The sequence below is a fragment of the Ovis aries genome, chromosome 15 (genome assembly GCF_016772045.2).
Source record: "Ovis aries strain OAR_USU_Benz2616 breed Rambouillet chromosome 15, ARS-UI_Ramb_v3.0, whole genome shotgun sequence".
NCBI lineage: Eukaryota > Metazoa > Chordata > Mammalia > Artiodactyla > Bovidae > Ovis > Ovis aries.
In genome coordinates this window covers 41,720,126-41,740,087 of record NC_056068.1, presented here as the reverse complement: position 1 = coordinate 41,740,087, position 19,962 = coordinate 41,720,126, and the positions used below count along the sequence as shown (strand labels likewise).

The 19,962-nt window shown below is 48.4% G+C and overlaps 1 protein-coding gene across 9 annotated transcripts in view; it reads right to left on the bottom strand.

Annotated features, from left to right (window-relative positions):
* The window catches only part of IRAG1 (inositol 1,4,5-triphosphate receptor associated 1), a 118,972-nt gene that overhangs the window by 73,841 nt on the left and 25,169 nt on the right, over positions 1 to 19,962 (bottom strand). The gene's annotated exons all lie outside the window — the stretch shown is intronic.

Below are 19,962 nucleotides of genomic sequence, written 5' to 3'. Positions count from 1 at the left end.
GACCTGCCAGGACTCTGCTGAAGTCATGGTTCTGGAGGTTCAGCCAGGGTGGAGCTTGTGTGCCTTGTGCAGTACACACCACAGCAACCTTGGGTTGCTGCCCCAAAGCCACACTTAACCCTCCCCTTTTCTTTCAGTTCTCTGAAAAAATAAATAAATAAATAAATAAAAGAAATTTTAAAAATAAAGAAAGCTGAGCGCCGAAGAATTGATGCTTTTGAACTGTGGTGTTGGAGAAGACTCTCAAGAATCCCTTGGACTGCAAGGAGATCAAACCAGTCTATCATGAAGGAAATCAGTCCTGAATATTCATTGGAAGGACTGATGCTGAAGCTGAAACTCCAATACTTTGGCCATCTGATGTGAAGAACTGACTCATTAGAAAAGACCCTGATGCTGGGAAAGATTGAAGGTGGGAGGAGAAGGGGACGACAGAGGATGAGATGGTTGGACGGCATCACTAACTCGATGGACATGAGTTTGAGCAAGTTCCGGGAGTTGGTGATGGACAGGGAAGCCTGGAGTGCTGCAGTCCATGGGGGTCACAAAGAGCTGGACACGACTGAGTGATTGAACTGAACTGAGCCCTCTTCCATGGAGTAGCAGCCTTGAGACCTGGTTGGGGTTGGCGCCAGTCAGCATAATCTCATCCATGTCACCAGAGACTGGCTCAGGGCTAGACAATAGATCCAGACTGAGCCAAGGAGCACACGGCAGTGATCTGGGACCCGGATGCCCTGTCTTACTCTGGGTGGTGGAGTGTGCAGGTCTGGTGCTATGGATGCCATTCTGCCTCCATGAGGAAGGCCAGACTGAGGAGAAAACTGGACACCCAGAGGAGAGCAGAGCCAGGAGGTCTGCAGAGGAACGGAGCTGGAGCCCTGGTCAAAGCTCACCTGCAGCCGGAACTATTTCTTAGTTATCCAGTCACACAAAGAATTAAGTCTCGAGTGTTTAAATCAGTTTGAGTTGGGGTTACTTTTAACTACTAACTACTGTTACTTCTAAGTACTAACTGCACTTTCACATTTCCTGGCTGTTAAGAGGTGTAGGACCAAGATCTGGCAATAAACCTGAGGCCATGGGTCTGGCTCCTCTGATTCCTCTTAGAAAAGGGGACCAGTCATGTCAGGTCTCCATCTGGAGAGGCAGGACAGCAAGGTAGAAGGAACACTGGCTGGGAACCAGATATCCAGATCTGAGGCTCCACTCTGCCCCTCACTGGCTGCTTAGCCTGGAAGCCTGGCTTCACCTCTGAGCCTTGGTTTCCTCATCAGGGAACAGAGACAAGAATGCCTCCCATGCAGAATAGTCCCAAGATGAAAAGCCAGCTCACTTAGCACGGAGTTCACAGAGGCCACCTGCAAGCTGGTCTGCAGTCCAGAAGCTTGGCTTGAGCCCAGGGGCCTCTGCCTGACCTCTTCTCATCCCTAAACACCTGGAGGGTGAAGAATGACTCCAGGGACCCGAAGCACCAACAACCATTCTGATTATACTACTTCGGGTGTTCCTTGAAGCAGCTGCTCTGGGGGACAGCAGATGAAAACCACCAGAGGCAGATGTCATCCTGAGACCCTGGCCAAGGCCACAGCCAGGAGCTGCTGGGACACACAGGGGAAAATGGAAGACACCATCGTTTACTGAGTACCTACTATGTGCCAGGCCCTATGCAAGCTGCTGTCTGCTGGAGACTACTGGGGAAGGAGCCAGAAAGCCCTGCCACCGCCCACAATACCAGGAGTTCTTCTTGACCCACCTGTCCCAAGAAAGGGCTCAGGAAGGTGCTAGAGTTACTGAGCTATGGGGTGGCTCAGATGTGGCATCAGCCACAGCTCTTACTGATGCCCCCCACCCAACAGACACCTCTAAACCAAGCTTCCTGAGGCAGGCAAGGTGGTCACAGATACCCAGATCACGATACCACAGGTATCAATTGATCACAGATACCCAGAAATCCATGTTGACTTATATTTTAAGAATTGGAGAACTTTTTCTCTGGGAGTTTTAGTCCTTGTGACCACCATCTCGACATTTGTTATTCTCTACAGTGCACAGGGAACCCCATTCAACTCTGAAACAGTTGGGGTGACCCCTGCTGGTCGGCTCAAGAAATCTCAAGTAGAGGACCTGTGAGCTGACCTCCTTCACCACTCTCACATCTACTCTACCGTGAAGATGAAGAAGATGTGGTCTTGGCCCCAAAGGAGCATGGAGTCCAGTGGGGGCGGGGAGACAGCCAGCAAACAAGATAAAGAGGGTAAACACTTTGAAAGTGAGATGCTTTCCCAGAAAAGGGTCCCTAACTCGGGAAATTGGGATGAGTGGAATACCGTTTTAAGGAAGATTTCTCTTTAGAAGTGGTGTTTAGACCGAGCCATAAATAGAAATGCTGGTGGGATTTCTCTGAACAGAGTAGCTGGAGAAGGTAAGACAGGAAGGTGGGTCACGGCCAAGAGGACAGATTTAACCTGACTTTTGGGAACGAGAGCTACGGGACCAGGGTATGCTGTGCCTCCCAGCCCTAATGGTTTCTGTGTAAGTAAATTGAGCAACAGGTGTGCCCAAAGGTGAGCTCTCTGATGAATTTCCATCACCCCGACTTGGGTGTCAGCATCAGGGGCAACAGCACTGTGGGGTGCTTAGTCGCTCAGTCGCATCCGACTCTTTGCGACCCCATGGACTGCAGGCCGCCAGGCTCCTCTGTCCGTGGGGACTCCCCAGGCAAGAACACTGGAGTGTGTTTGCATGCCCTCCTCAGGGGATCTTCCGAACCCAGGAATCGAACCCCGGTCTCCCACGTTGCAGGTGGATTCTTCACCATCTGAGGCGCCAGGGAAGCCCAGGGACAGCGGTGGTGCTGGGTAAGTATAGGGTAGCAGGGTTTGAGGGCAGCAGAAAAATATCCACACACCCCAGTTCTACCCGCAAAGTGGACTACATGTCCCAAGAAAACTTTTTAAATGATATGCCATGTGTGTGCATGTCTCCAGGCTGTCTTAACAGTATAGTTTCCAAACAGGGGAGGTAAACAGTTTCACTTTTCTTTTGTCTTAATCTACATGAGGTGTATTGTGCTCTGCATGCCAAGAGAGATTCAGACAATGCGGGGCATGTTCAAAAAAAGGGAAGCAGGACAAGAATTTGTGTTTAAAGAATTAAAGGTACTTCTCTGGCGGTTCAGGGATTCAGACTTCACCTTCCATGCAAAGGGTCGCATGTCTGATCCTTGGTTGGGGAGTTAAGATCCCACAAGCCTAGTGGCCAAAAAAACCAAAACATAGACCAGAAGCAATATTTTAACAAATTCAGCAAAGACTTTAAAAGTGGTCCACATTTAAAAAGTCATTAAAAAAAGAACTAATGACCTTAGCCTGGAAAAGAGCTGGTGCAGGAAAAAATAAGATCTATTTGCAGATATCTGAAAGCCATTCATGTAGTTCTATTGTCTCAGAAGGGCAGATGGCCAGTGACGGAAAGGTGAGATCAAGGCAAGGAAAAGCTTCCTAGTAGATGGAACCATCAGAACGTGAAATGGGCTGCTCTTTACAATAGTGAGCCCCGCATTCCTGGGAGAGTCTCATCAAAGGCTGGGGCAAGGGTCATAGGGTTTCTAACCTACTACAGGGGCTTTCTCCAACCCTAGGAGTCCCTGAAATCCTGAACTCCTCCTAATCACAGCAAACCACAGACCTGAGGGACCCATCCCATAGGATTCTAGGGCCATAGTATTCCAAAGTTGCGTCAGAAATATCTCCACTTCCTTTCCTTTACCTCCCGCTCCTAAAGACCTTCAGTCAGTCCCTGGGTCAGAAAGCAAAGTAAAACAGAAGCAAACTGAGACAAGCACCAAGAGGCGCCAGCTGCTGCAGGACAAAGCAGACAGGAGGCTGGCTGAGGTTCCACACTTGACGGGATGGAGCCTTGAGTTCTCCAGGGGGAGCCCCAGCAGCCCTGTCCACTCAGACCGTTCCCACGCTGCTCCTGCCCCGTTGCTTTCTCTCCCATCCATTATTATAAACTCGCTGCTTAAAATAGCAAGGTAAAAGCAGAGTCCCTCCCTCAGGGTGACATCTGGGTTCCGTTGGAGCTCGTGGGCACGCGGACCTCGCATCCATCACAGCAAGTTTAGAATATAATCTCCAGGAAGTGGTGATCTAGAGCACCAACCCAAAAAAGGAAAAAATATTCAGTAATGTTTGGTCTCTGAGCAGTTCCTTCTTTAACCCGTTTTCAGGACCATTCTTGCTGCCTCTCCAACCTGGTCAGTAAAAGGTTAGGTGGATCATTGCCAAAAACCATCAGCTCTTTTGATTCTTTCAGCCCCCAGATGTTGCTTAACTATGTAGCTTGGCCCATTTTACAGGAAGGAAAACTGAGGTGCAATGAAGTGAAGCAACTTGACTGGTCTAGCTACCTTTGTAACTGGTGCAAATTATCTAAGTCTCTGCAGGAATAAATATACAATCATTGCATAACCAAAAAAATAAAAATTCTCGAAACCTCATTTAAATATGTTAATTTTCCCCTGGCTATTCATTAAAGAAAGCAAACTAATATAATTTTATTCCTTCTTATTCATTAGACATGTCTAGGTTGTCTGCTGAGTACTGGACGCTATGTTAGGTGTATTTCAGATGCTGTCTTGTTTATTATTTCCATCTTATGTATTAAGGAACTAAGGATCAGAGAGGTGCAGCAACTTGCTCAAGATCACACAGCTAATAAGTGGCAGGCTAAGGATTATAACCCAGGCAAGTTTGAGTTGAAGGCCCCTCATCTGTTTCCTCTTCTACTTGGTCTCCTCCATCAGGAGTTCTGCTAGAGTGTAGCCGTCAAACCCAGCATGGGCACACTGCCCTGCAGGGGAGAGATGGGGAGCGCATTCCCAGCGGGGATAAGATAAGACAGCGGAAGCCACTGGTTGTCAGGCCAGGGGTCTTATGAGGCCAAAAGACTGGGCCCACTGTTAGAGGTTCTATGACCCCTCACTGTGTAGGGTGGCCCTTTCGCCCATCCATCAGTCTGTGGGTCCATGTGCTCACCCATTCATATTCTTAATCTTCTACTTATACAACTGTCTATTAGTTCGTTCATCCAACCTAGGAAGGCCCACATTTGTTAGGTGAGCAGTATAGACTCTGCCCCTGAGAATGGTTACTGCAGGCTGCAGGGAGAGGGCAGGAGGGGGCTTCTCTGACAGAGTGGCCATAAGGCACAGTCCTGCCACCCACAACTGGCAGAAGACCTCCATCCTGCACATGTCAGCCATGGGAGGAGGGTGGCTTCCTATGGGGCTGCCTATGTGCCAGCAGGCATCGGGCCCACTGTCAGGAGGAGTAATTTCACAAGGGCCTTTACAACCTCTTTGCTGTTCTTAGCAGCCCTTGAGGTCGGTAATGTATATACTATTATTATTAACATCATGATTGGTCCTATTTTGCAGATAAATAAACAGAGGCTCAAAGATTGGCCAACATCACGTCCCCCATGAGCGGCAGTGCTCAAGTCAACCACAGGTCTGTCTGACTCCCCAGCTCCCTGCGGGGTCACGTCCGCTGGATTATGGGCTCTTGGTAAGTATGACCTCTTTACAATGGCCCCTGGGCTGCCTCTCCCTGAGCCTGGTGACCAGACCCGCAGAGACCAAAGCCCTCTCTGAGACCACAGTATCCCAGGAGCACAGCCTGCAAACTGAGTGGCTCTAACATTCCCTCAGTTAATCTCTGGGTGTAGGAAGAGCCAGAGGCACTTCTGGGAAACAACGGGTTAACCTAGACTCCACTGACCTTTCTGGAGTGACTCAGAACTCTCAGAAGGGAGGGGTTTTTTTTTTTGTTGTTCTTCTTCCAGCTTTGAATTTTTGCTTTCATTTTAGCAGCACAAAGAATTTGAAAGAGATTAGGTTGCTATTAATACCGCTGGTCTATCTCTAGATGAAGAATTCGATGGAGGGAACTGTTTGGGGTGGCTGCACACACATCCCTCTCAGTTCTCTGCAAACTCAGAGGATGACGGAGAGGCCACTGGAGAAGCACCAGTCCTGTCCTTGCTCCCATCCGACAAACCCACACAGGGGCAGGGACTTGACCAAAACCACAGCTGTGGGTGAGGAGCAGCCAGAGAAGGTCCCAGAACCCCTGCCCCTCAGCCCTAGCACGCACATCAGCCTTCTGGCCTCTTATGTTGAAGGTTTGCTTTTAGTAAATAATAAGTCGGTGTGTCTCTGCCGTGAAAGCAGGAGTCTCCTGGCAGTGCCTCTGATCTTGGGAGAGTGAAGATGCCCCCAGTTCCCAGCATTTGCCCCCAGCAGTCCTGGACACACTTGGAAAGTCTCCTTGGGCATCAGAGATCAGCTCAAAATACTGAGAGGTGCCTCTGTGGGTCCCTAGACCTGGCCAACTGCAGAGTTAGGTCCTGTGCTTGCTAACTTGCTTCAGTCATGTCTGACTCTTTTGTGACCCCGTGGACTATAGCCCAGCAGGCTCCTCTGTCCATGGGATTTCTCAGGCAAGAATACTGGAGTGGGTTGCCATGCCTTATTCCAGGGGATCTTCCCAACCCAGGGATCGAACCCGTGTCTCTTACATCTCCTGCACTGGTAGGCAGGTTCTTTACCTCTAGTGCCACCTGGGAAGCCCCTGGGTCCTGTATCCTGAGTAAGTGAGGGCAAGTTGGGGGTCTCGCCAGGATAGTTCCATCCTGCTTCCTAACCTCAGGATGCTGCGAGAGGGCTTTGGACCTTGGCAGACTAGATTGTAATTCTCCCTCTGCCTCTTTCTTGCTGGATTAGTTTCCTCTTGGCCTCAATTTTCTCATCAGTAAAATGGAGGGAACAGGACCTACCTCTTCAAGTTGTTGAAAGGATTAAATTAGGAAATACACATGGTACCCACACAGAGTATACACTCAGTGAGTTCCTTTCTCATTCTCTGAGTTGGACAGCTGAGTTCCCTAAGTTGCAACATCACCAAAACCCAATCAAGGCCCAGAGAGTCTGGTGTTCATCCTGGGAGGCAGAGTTCCCAGCTCTGTCCCTGGCAGATAGAGGAGACAGAGCCCTGGCCTGGACAGGGCTTCTCCTCCGTCCTGACACATAGATAGCAATCAGACCCTCAGGGGCTGTGCACTCTGGTGATGCTGACATTTTTCTCTGTTCTTGGGCAGCAGTGGTGGGTTTACAGAAAGAGTGTGCAGTACTGTGGTTGTCCGAGCTCTGGCTGTGGTCAGTCCTGAGTCTATCTGATTCCAAAGGAAGTACATGCTCAGTTATGCCCAACTCTTTTCGACCCCATGGACTGTAGCCTGCCAGTCTCCTCTGTCCATGGGATTCTCCAGGCAAGAATACTAGAGTGGGTTGCTGTGTCCTCTCCAGGGGATCTTCCCAAGCCAGCGATTGAACCCACATCTCCTGCAGATTGGCAGGCAGGTTCTTTACCACTGAGCCCTCTGGGAAGCCCATATCTGGTTCCAAAGCCCCAGACTTTTCGGCCACCCCGGTGCTGACTCCCAAAGTACAGAGGTTGTCATTCTGCAAGGGAGAGATGACACCTGGCTTGAGAACTGGAGCAGCTGCTCAGGCTACACAGGGTAAATAAGAGAACGGATGGCTGAACAGGGCACAGCCCTCAGCAAGTCAGCAGGGGCCCCAGGTTTCCATCCTGGAGGCAGATCTGGATTGAAAGGAGGAGTGGCGAGCTAAGGTTGGGTGTAGAAGGGTAGAAGCAAGAGGCCTTGTGGGCAACAGAGAAGAGAGGACGAGGAACTGGAAGGGACACCCTCAGTTACTTCTCATCCTCACCACAACCCTTCTGCCCCAGGGACTAGGAGCAAAGGGGTCTCGGCCTAGCAGTGTTTGGGCAAGAGGGCCCTGAGCACTCCTGACACTCCCTGGGGTCTGGCTGTGCTGTCTAGCCCAGAAGATCTTTTATGGGCCCATTTGGCTGGGGATGCCTTCCTCCCCTAATTCAGACACCAATCTAGTCCTGAGAGTGAGCCAGCATCTGCTGAGACCAGTGCCAGCACCACATCCAGGAGTGGGGGCGGGGCCAGTCCCCGGAGGAAGAGTACCTGAGTGAGGCTGATGCTCGGCTGACAGGGGCCGGGATGGGCGGGAAAGGAGGGCCACAGAAGATAGATGGCACATCTGGAATCATAACAGACTCCTCATTTCCCTTCACATCTCCTTTCCCCTACTGCCTTTCCCCTCCAGTAAACAGTGAGGCCCTTCTGTGCCCATTGCTTGGGAAGGGGGTCTGGGGAGAGGGGGCTCGTGGTGGCAGCAGGAGGTAGAGAAAAGGGAGTCTGTCTCTGCCTTATGTGTCACAAAGGGCTAGCCCTTAGGGAAACTGGAAGGGCTGGATAAACATTTCTGCCAAGACACATAAAAGGCCACCAGGTACATAAACAGATGTTCAACATCAAGAGTCACTAGGGAAATGCAAATTAAAACAACAATGAGATATCATCTCACACCTGTTAGAATGGCTATCATCAGAAAGACAAGAGCTGACAAATGCTGGTGAAGGCAAATTTGTGTCCTATTTGATGAGATTGTATTTTGGTACAGCTGCTATGGTTCTCCATGGTATGTGTGTGTGCTCAGAAAAAAAAAAAAATTGCGGCAAAAACATTCTAAGGTTAAGTCTCTCTCCACTTAAGACCGTGAAGATGATGGGGTGAGGGGAAGACAGGGGAGGTGGAGTAGGAGCAGCGAGAAGTTAGGCTCTGGTGAGTCCCTGAGAAAGGGGACTGTGCCCTTCCTCCCCAGGGAGGTGAGCAAAGATCCCCAAATCTGAGAACCGAGAGGTTTGGGCCGCATTCCCCAGACACCTCAGAAAAGAAGAGATGGCTGTTTGCTGTGACTTGCTCGATGAGGCCTTTAGACATCGTCACTGGATTTTTTACATCCCTGGGGGTGGGGTGGGGGGCATGGGGTAGAGAGCACAGTGATTTCTGCGCACCTAGGAGCAGAGTTGCCAAACCCGAAGATGCCTTGAGAAGGCGGATCAGAAGTTACTCCTAAGCAAGGACTGAAAGCAGGGGGCTGTCTTGTTAAATGACAGGTGCCCTCCTCACGCGGGAAGCCTCTTGGAACTCAGATGCTGCTCAGGAAGAAGTGGAGGGTTGGAGACCCATCAGTGCCTGGCATCCAGCTTCTACACCCCTAAAAAGTGGTCGAGTCACAGCCAGACCTCTATCCACCTGCCCCCACCCCCCACTCCCTGCCCCAGCTAGGACAGGAAGTTAGCCAGAGCATCTCCCCAGCTTGCTGCTCCAGCTTGTTCACTTCAGCAATTCTTTCTTTAAAAATAAGTCCACTTGAAAAAATTTTTTTTCTTGGAAATATGTACAATTGCTTCATCAGAGGCAGTTCAAAGGTACCGGGAACAGCAGAAAAATATCCGAGTCTTGCATTGAGCTCCCAGGAGATAAATCTCGCTCAGTTCTCTTTGTTCCAGGCCGCCCAGCAGCCTCTTCCCTGAGTCACTCACTCGAGTGACGTGAGTCATCGTTCTGGGGCTAAGGACCACACGGTGTTCCCAGGGCTGCAGGGCTGGCCAGGGCATAGAAGGGCCAGCAGGGAGAGCCGAAGCTGCCTCCAGTCAATGGAGGACCAGAAACTGCCTCAGAGATCTCGGACCTGGTTCTACCCTCCTCAAGTGTGTGACCTCGGGGAGTCGCTCAGGCTGTCTGGGAAGGAGGTGTCTTTCCAGGCTCTTCCATCCTGTGTTTCATGGGAACATCTCCAGTGCTGTGCTGGTGCCTGCTAGTATGGGCTCGTAAGAGCCGAGTGTAAAATTGTCAAGTGTTTGGTGAGCTGGTCATTAAACACAGATATTATGAAAAATTAAATTACCTTGGAAACAAAGGAAATAAATACCCACAATAATGATGTCTTGATTGTTTGACTACGTTTTACCATTATCTGTGCTCTTGAGATGACTCTTTCCTAGTGTACCTCTATGGAGGGAACACTGTCTAACGGCCTGCTACTGTGTACCTCTTCCCAGCCCCATGTTCAGTGATGTTGAATTAATAGCTTAAAATTGGTCATGATGGGAGTAGCTTTACCGCAGGAATCAGCAAACGTTATATATCAAAGTCTTATTTCCCTAGAGAGCCAGGTGTTAAACACTTCCCAGGACACCACTGAGCCCCTCAGTCCCAAGCCCCCTGCTCCTCACCTCTTGCCAGGAGCAGAGGGGATGCAGATGACTTGAACATCGCCCCAGAGAGCAGGATTATGGACTTGTGATTGCCAACTGCCTCTGGACAACTCTTCCCACAGGTACTGTGGGCCCTGCACACTCACTATGCCCCAAACAGAACCCATCATTCTTCCTGCCCCCAGCCCTGCCCTCCCACAAGCCCACTCCTGTGACCTAGAGAACAGACTCAAGCTCAAAGCCCAGCCATCATCTCTCCTCCCTCTGCATCACTCCCCTCATTCAGTTAGACTCTGAGTCTTGTCAATCCTAGTTCATGTGTCTTTGGTCACTTGCCTTCTTCCCGTGGCCGCCATCCTTGCCATGGCTCCGTGGGACCTGAGTCACTGCGGCAGTCTCATTGGTCTCCTTGCCTCTGGTCTGGCCCCTCCCAAACACCCTCCCCAAACTGCCAGAGCAGTCTCTCTAAAACATAATTTGGGTCGCCCTTTTCTTTCTTTTAATCCTTGAGATGAAAAATCTTGATTTAGAACTGGTCCCTTTTCCCAGGGGACAAGATCTAAGGTGAGATTCCAACCCCTCTCACTGGCCTCATCTCTTATTTCAGCTGTCATACATCTTATGATCCAACAACAATGGACCAGCAGCTAACCTCCAAACACGCCCTGCTTTTTTACACCTTTTGCACAATTCTTTTCCCTATGCGTAGGCTGCCTTTCATCCCCTTTCTATACCTGATGAGCTCCTATTCATTCAGTTCAAACAGTCCTTCATTCACCCCAGAAAAAAATTCTCCCTTCGTATATTAGTATTATGGTTCCTGTGACAAATTATCAAAAACTTGGTCTCTTAAAAGAACACAGATTTATTATCTTACTGTTCTGGAGGTCAGAAGTCCCAACTCAGTCTCAGAGACTAAAGTCATACCAGCAGACTGTGTTCCTTCTGCAGGGTCTAGGGGAGAATCCATCTCCTTGCTTTTTCCGCTTCTAGATGCTGCCTGCACTCCTTGGCTGGTGGCCCTTTTTCCATCTTCAAAGCCAACAGTGCAGCATCTTTTCTCTTCTCTGACCTCTGCTTTCATTCTCACATTTCCTTCTTGTCTGACTTTGTCCTGCCTCATTCTTATAAGGACCCTTGGAATTACACTGGGCCCACACAGATAATGCAGGATGATCTCCAAATCTAAGGAAACTTAATCTAATCATATCTGCAAAAGTCCTTTTTCCATTTAAGGTAACATATTCAGGGTCCAGGGATTAGGGCACAGACCTCTTGGCGGGGAGCAGGGGAGGAGTGTTCAGTTTACCACATTTCTCTCTGTTCTCCCTGAGCGATTGGCACTGGCCTCAACTCAGCTAGAATTTGAGCACCTCAACAGCAGGGACTATACCTTAGTCATATTTTTGTGACTGTCTTTAATAAGTCTTCATACTTTTATGACCCACATCCAGGGTGAAACCCAGAATGGCTACCCACTAAATGTTGATTGAATGAATGAATGAAACCATATTATTAATAAACAGATTAAGAAGGTTTGCTTTAACTGGCACCTAGCTTCTGTGAAAATAGGACTCATGCAAAGGTGGCAGATTGAGATCCTCCAGGGGCCAGGCAGCTGAGATGAAAGAGAGCCATCACAGTGAGTGGCCAACCACAGAGCTCAGGTACCATCTAACCGTGACAGTTACTGCTACTCAACTGGCGGAGGTGGGTCATGAAAAAATATCCATCTTCATTGGCTGGATCTCCCAGTTTTTCAAGAAAAGCCCAAATCCCAGATGTATAAATATTAAGTCTCCCCAATTTATAAATGTTTGTCAAAACAAACACATCCCTGGTCAAGATTCGTCTGCAGCCACAAATGATCACCTCTGATTTATATCCTGCAAACTTGTTCCCCTTGACTTTTCCTGCTAGTTAACCTAATTCAAATCAAGTCCAATAAGCAGTGCCAACCACGAGCACCATCTGAGAAGACCAGCCAGCTAAGTGGAGACTGGCGCTTCCTAAAGACTGATGAGGCTCCATCCCATGGGTTCTTTGGGTGATTTGTGAGTCTATGGGTCTCTCTTTGCTGTCTAGGCCCTGGAGTTGCTGCTGGAGGAGACAGCTCTCTGCCTGGCCTCAGACCTTGATGGAGGCGAAGGCCTGCTCCATGCAGAAGCATCTCCCCAGTCCAGTGGCCCTGCCTCTGGCAAGGACATCAAACCAAACCCAGCTCAGGACTGGCAGCGAACATGAGATGCGGTACATCAAGAAGAGTTGGGATTTAGGGGTGAAACTGACCAGAGGTTCCACTGCAGCTCTGAAACTCACAGCTCAGTGGCTCTTGACAAAGCAATGAACTTCGATGGGATCAGACTGCTGTTTGTAACACGGAATTAAGATACTCCTCTCAAACTGTTGTTATGAGATTTAAGTACAATTGGCATGTAAAGTATCCAGGACACAGTAAATACTTAAGAAATGCTCATTTACTCACCTCTGAGAGAGAAAATATTGATAACACTAATCACCCATATCTCATGGAACAGAGGGTTTGACTTCAAACCTACATGAGCTCCTCTGCAGGCTTGGCTTTCTGGCTTTCCAGGTCACGCAGATCAACAACAGTGAGAAGACACAACGGACCACGAGGAGGGCAGCAGCCAAGGAGCAGACAAGCACTCTGTGTGGCCCAGACCCGGAGCCACTGGGTCTGGGCCTGCCTTGGCCTTCCAGGCCCTGTGAGTCCCTGGTGGCGCAGATGGTGAAGAATCTGCTTGCAACGAGGGAGACCTGGGTTCAGTTCCCGGGTCAGAAGAGCCCCTGCAGAAGGGAATGGCAACCCACTCCAGTATTCTCAGAGAATTCCATGGGCAGAGGACCCTCGAGCAGCCCATGGGGTTGCAAAGAGTCGGACACAACTGAGCAACCAACACATCCCCTGTGCTCAGCCCTGCTACAGAGCTAGAGTGTCCACAGTGAGTACGGATGAAGCAGAACTCGCATCTGGCTCCTTGGGAAAGACTGGAGAAGAAGTTCCATTTTAGAACATTCTGTCCAAATGGTTCAAAGGCATAAAAGTTTGATGGTTTGGACATTGTTTGTTTGTAAAATATTGACTGGGGGTGTATGTTGGGGGGAACAGGAGGCATGATTCTACTTTTATTTTAAAATCATATATATTTTTATGTATATACCTTTTTTGTGAAATATATCTAGATAGAAATATGACTCTATCTATTCATGAGGGTGGGGAGGAGAAGTCAAGAAGATTAAAACCCAAACGTTAAAAACAGTTATCTTCAAGTAGGATGGGCTTCCCTTGTGGTTCAGATGGCAAAGAATCTGCCTGCAATGCAAGAGACCTGGGTTTGTTTCCTGGGTGGGGAAGATACCCTGGAGAAGGGAATGGCAACCCACCCCAGTATGCTTGCTTGGGAAATCCCATGGACGAAGGGAGCCTGGCAGGCTATAGTCTATAGCGTCTCAAAGACTCAGACATGACTGACTGACTAACACTTTCAAGTAGAATCATGAATAAATTCAATCTAACATCTGATGCTGGGAGGGATTGGGGGCAGGAGGAGAAGGGGACGACAGAGGATGAGATGGCTGGATGGCATCACTGACTCGATGGACATGAATCTGAGTGAACTCCGGGAGTCGGTGATGGACAGGGAGGCCTGGCATGCTGCAATTCATGGGGTCGCAAAGAGTTGGACACGACTGAGCAACTGAACTGAACATCTTTAAATATTTATGTGTATATTTTCCCATTTTTTTTCTACACTGAACCTGACTTGCCTGGATAATAAATAATGGAATTGTTAAAGGAAGAAAAGATACTCTCTTTGGTGTCCTGAGAAATTAAAGGAAACCACCAGCAGTAACCTGTCTGAAAAGCCAGGAACAGCATGCTACCACCATGGGAATTTTGTTCCAAACAAAAATAAAATTTCTTGGGATTTCCCTGGTGGCCCAGAGGTTAGGACTCCGAACTTTCACTACCAAGGGCCCAGGTTTGATCCCTGGTTGAGGATCTAAGATCTCACAATCTGAATGATGTGGCCAAAAAAAAAATAATAATAAAAGAAAACAAAATTTATTCCTCAACTCAGCAACACCCCTGTCCCCAAACAAAAATAATTAGTGAATGTCCAGGTCCCAGCTTGCTTCTCTTTGCCATTCTTCCCTCCATGGCCCCTTCTTCCTCTCCCTTCCCAGCTTTGTTCTGGGGAGTGACCATCAGGGACTACATGCAGGAACTGGTTTGGGAAAGTCAGAAGGAAAATATGGGCTGCATGGTGCCTGTCTAAATCATTCATTCATTCAGGAAACGCCGTGGGAGTGCCTGCTCAGTGTCAGTGCCATGCTGGGCACTGGGGCTCCAAGCGCGTCCTTCACGGCTGCCTCCCCAGGAAGCCGTCCTGGCCTCTCCCAGATGCTGTGTGCCCTCTGGTCCATGACAGCGCTGTGCAGCTGCCCCCATCTGCCGCGCAGTGGTTCCCTGCATCCTGGCCGCAGCTGCCAAGCCTGAAGGCAGAGAGCTCCCATCTGTGCCCCAGCTGTGGGAATCAGCAGGGTCCAGGGCTCAGTACCTGGTGGATCCTCCTTTTGAAAGAAAGGACTCTAGGAATCAAACCTTGTTTTTCATCTGGCACCCTCCACACACAGCACACTATGTCAATGTTATTTATTAGCGTTTGAACCCTCTCGGCTCTGTGAGGAAGGGTTTTACCTTTCCATTTCACAAATGAGAAAATAGAGTCTCAGAGGGGTAAAGTGACTTGTGCTGGGTCACACCACTGCGGTGCAGAGTCAGGACCAAAACCTGGGCCTCCTGTGCCCAAAATGGGGTACTTTTTTTTCTCAAGAGCAAAGTCACTTCTGTCTCTCTGTAACCTCAACGGAGACAGACAAGAGCACTGGGAGAGGTTTCCAGACAAGGGCTCTGGATTGTTCCAGGTCACAGCCCTACCTCAGGGCCAGCAAGGGCAACCCTAGCTGAGGTGCAGAACTAAAAGTCCTCCTCACAGCATCCCCCTGGGGAGATAGGAAGTAGCTGTACAACCCGCGGCAGACAGAAGACATAGCTCTACCTGTCCCCCATGTATCTCCACGTTAGGAATCCCAGTTCTCAGAAGCTGTGGGAACAGGCCTGATTGCCTGGCCTGAGCTGCGTGGCAGAGCCAGGCTCCGTAAGTGCTTCAGAAGGCCAAAGGAAGGAATTACGATGGGTTGGTGAAGGAGCCTTCTGGGAGAATGGAGAGCTGACTGACGTCCCCAGCCTGTGTGGGGATGGATTCCTTCAGCACTCAGCCCTCAGTCTCCCCATTGCAGTACAGGGTCTGATTATGTTGCTGGACTGTGCCCCACGATTTTGGGGTCCATGGAGCCTATTGAGAGCAATCAGACAACCAGTGATGAGGGGTCTTAACCGGCAACCTCAGAGCAGAGGCAGTCTGAGGCCATCTTTGTATCACTTCCCTTATTACAGTGATGGGTTCAAGGGTGAGCATGTGACCAGCCAGAGCCAACGAGATACAGTAAGACTTTGCTGGTCATTCTGGGATGAGATTCTTAAGTGCAGACCTTGAGTGTAAGAGGGTGAAAACAGAGTTCTCATTGTGAAGGTAAAGAATTTGTCTAAGAATGGAATCAGTGTGAAAGAAAGCACAGCAAAGATCCAGAAAGAAACTAAGTTCTAAGGCTATCATCTAAGGCCCTGATCAGGCCATGCCTGATATCCCTGGCCTTTTATGTTTCAAGAACTGATGAATACCCCTTTCTGCTTAAACTGGCTTATGTTGACTTTTTTGTCTCTTGCTAAAAAGAGTTCCAACTGGGACACACAGCTGAGTCTTGGCTGTACAGGGTCTCTCTCGACACCAAAGGCTTCTCTCTTCTTATTGTTCTGCTGCCTACACGGGAGTTTGATCTGAAAAACTCAGATCTGGAGCAAATGCATTTGCCCTAAGTTATTCTGTGACTAAACTTATTACCATGCCCCTTTCCTCAGAACCTGCTCCTCATTCTGCATTCCCTGCCCTCACTGATGGGCTCAGCACCCTCCCAAAACCCCCAGCCCAAAGCCCTCCTGCACAAGGCCTGTCTCCCACCCTACCTCCTACTACACACACACACACACACACTCTCTCTCTCTCTCTCTCTCTCTCTCTCTCTCTCTCAAACTCAGGCTCCAGAGGTTCGAGGGACCAGGTTTGAGCAGCAAGCATGTTCTTGCCTAAAAGATGGCATGATGAACATAAAAACATGTTTGAATCAAATTTCATGATTTTCTTTTTTTTTTTTGACACATTTTAAACTTTTTTTTAATGTTGGAATTTAGCTGATTAACAATAATGTGAGAGTTTCAGGTGGACAGCAAAGCAACTGAGCCATACACATACATGTATCCATTCTCCCCCAAGCTCCCCTCCCAACTAGGCTGCCACATAGCATTGAGCAGAGGTCCCTGCACTATACAGTAGGTTGGGTATCCATTTTGACATGTACAGCAGTGTGTCATATCAAACGTGATTGCCTCCTGTGTTTGACCACCAGGACCTTCCCCCACCCACTCCTCAGCTCAGAGTCAGATGGGATCTGACTGCTAACCCTCCCCAGGAGAGCAGATCCCAAGGCCTCAGCAATACAATTCCCACCCTCTGCCCTGGACCCCAGTCCTATAGTTTGGGATGAGGACCCCAGTTTGCTGGACAAGGAAGAAGCTCACACCTCTCATTCACTGAGGCCTGTGGAGGAGACAGGAGTAGTTCTGGATCTTGGCTGGGGTCTTATCTTCACTAAGAGAATCTGAATCAAACTGCATTTGCAGTTTGGTCAACTCCAAAGATGCCCTTTGGGTGGGGGCTGTGGCCACAAGAAGCCATGTGCTTAAGTCAAATGCAGCAATTCCCTTGGTGTCCAGATCTATGCAAATAGCTGTGGGATTTGAGTCTTCAAGCACAGCTTGAGAACAGACTATGGTAAACAGTGATGTGAATTGGCCTGGGAGGCTGGGGGTGGGGAGGGCAAGGGCAGGAGCCTGGGAATGGCTATCCCAGTAGCAAACTTTGGTGGCCTGCGGCACATGGATTTCATTGTGCTGCTACTTGAACAGGCATGAGCAACAACAGCTGCTTAATGATCTGAGACAGGAAGGACCATAAAGGATTTCTCTCCAGGGGAGTTGTCATCTTCCCACAGTGGAAAGATGGCAAGCGCATGACAACAATATGAAGGCATCAGCAGAAAAGAACATACATTTGTTGCACGAGGTGCTCTTCCTGGCTCTTTACATCCTTTAAAAAGTCCTTACATCACCCCTGCATGGTCTTGTTATTCCCATTTTACAGATGGGAAGCTCAGAAAGGCTAAGCAATTTGCTCCATGCATTGCAAGCACTGTAAGTAGAGTTTGAGCTCAGAATAGTCTGGCTCCAAGCCCAGGGTTCTGTTCAATACACCATGATGAGGGCATTACAGAACCCAGCAGCGGTGGTGGCACAAAAGAAACACCAGTGCTGGAGCAGAAGAGATTTTTCTGGCCAAGGATTCACCGATTCATCATGGAGAAGGTGTCATCCTTAATGTCAGATTCACATAGCTTCTGTCTGTTAAATTGCAGTTGGTTAAGTCCTTAAGTTAACAGGTAAGTAGCATAGAGTTCAATGCAGAGTTTAAGCTGAGTCATTCTTAAGAAGCTTCTGGAAATTTCTCATCTGCACTTCCAGGTAAGAGAAACTGATAACGAATCAGAAAATGGACCTCGAGAGGGTTGGCTCCCATATTATGATGACACTTCTCAAACTCAGGATTCAGTGAACTAACTCTAACCCACTGACTTTATTTGTAAATAAAATTGTATTGAAACACAGCCATTCATTTTTGCCTTGCCTATAGGTGTTTTTGCACTCCAAGGACAGAGTCGAGTAGGTAAGACATATACTGTTATATCTGACTTACAAAGCCTAAAATGTTTACTATTTGGCTTTTTACAAAAGCTGACCAACCCTGCTCTAACACAATTCCAGTTATTTGTTTTCAAGTTGGTCTCCCCGACTTCACTGACTCTGTGGGTTTCCTGGCAGACTCCTAGTCATCCTTCAAAGCCCAGTCTCCTCATCTGTGCATCCCCAGCAACAGATACAGATATAATTAGGATATGGCAAGAGTTGAGCTCAGTCAAATAATTCTTTAACCCAGATTAATGCATACATCTCCTGAAAACTCCAAGGAGAAAGGGGACAAGACTTCTGGGAAGGTCAGAGATGTGCGACTTGAGGAAACCAGGGCCACCTGGGGAGTAAAATCAGGCGTTCTGAATTTTTCCTCATGGTCCTGCTTCTGAGCCTGATTCTCCCGCCTTAGGCAGGGGTGGCCCTGCTCTCAGGGCACCCACAGATGGTCTCACCGACTTCCATCACCCAATTCCAGCACCCTGGGCCTTGCAGTTAGAATATTTTCCTTGATGGAAGGAGAGGAGAAGCTCTTTCTAGGAAATTTTCTTTTCAAAGTTAGTACACTCTCATTATCCAAGAGGGCAGAAATGGTTGGTCCAAATTGCCCCTTACAGTGGACAATTTGATATATTCTTTTTAAATAATAAATGAACTAGCTGATATTTTCTCTTTCTAGTCTTCTCTTTTAGTGCTGACTGCTTATGAGTTTGCATTTCCTGACCAAAGTTCCTTTTGCGAAGAAAATTAGGATTTCAAAGCAGAGAGGCCATTTCTTTGTGACCTTGTTATGAAACCACTCTCTGACCTTGGCCAGTCATGCCTTTCGCTGGGCCTAGCTTTCAGCTTCTGCCCAATAACATTTCAGACTTTTGACTCCCTGGGCAGGGACGGAAAGCAGTGGCCTGACAACAGACAGCTCCATAGAACTTCTTTCTTCTTTCCCGCCTCTGTGCTACAGTAACCTCCACTGCCTTCTCCCCACTCCCCAGCAAATCCAGCAGTTCATTCCTACTGCCCTTTCTTGAGGCTTAAAGAAGATACTTTAGCTCTGAAGCTGATCCTTGGAAGATAAGAAAATGCCACTGATGTGGTTGGGAAAATCTGAGCTAAATGAAATGGAAACACAGAGCTTTCCCTGGAGGCCAGATGAGAAGAGGATGGAGAGAGGCCAAAGTCCATCCCTTCCTTGAGCTTCTGGGAGCTGGCTGCCCACCTCCTGTTTCAGACCACAAAGTACCCCTTACCCCTCACCCTCCTTGCAGATTCCCCCATGGGCTTAACTCCTGAGCCTGCAGAATCCTGGTTATCTGGGAGCAAATCAGTCTTACTATGGATTGAGCTGGATTTTATTGATTTTCCTGTGGGTGATTTATAACTGCCTGCTTCTTAAAATGGAGTGTGGCCAGATGTCAATAAAAACAAACAAAGGGTAAGAGAGTTAAAAATAAAAGGCTGAAAAAGAGAGCAGAGGAAAGAGGGGATAATTTCACCAGTCAAGTTTGGGATATGTCTTCCGTTCAGATGACTTGGAGAGAAAGCTTGATTTTCAGTTTTTATAGACATAACTAATTTTGCTTTGGGCTACTATAAGAATTAAAGAGCAAAGACATAAAGACCAAAGAATAGTTAACATCTTGAACTTTCAGAACTGACTCTTGCTCAAAAAAGAAAAAAATTAGAGTGAGCTTTTGCATTTCAGAACTTTGAAGTTCATTTCACAGGAGTCTTTCCATTTAAGAACTTCAAATTTCACTCCACAAAAGGACTCCTTCTTCAAATATGTCATCATGCTGCTACACAGCAGGATCTGGAATTACTTTTTTTTTAAGCAGGCAGTATAAATAG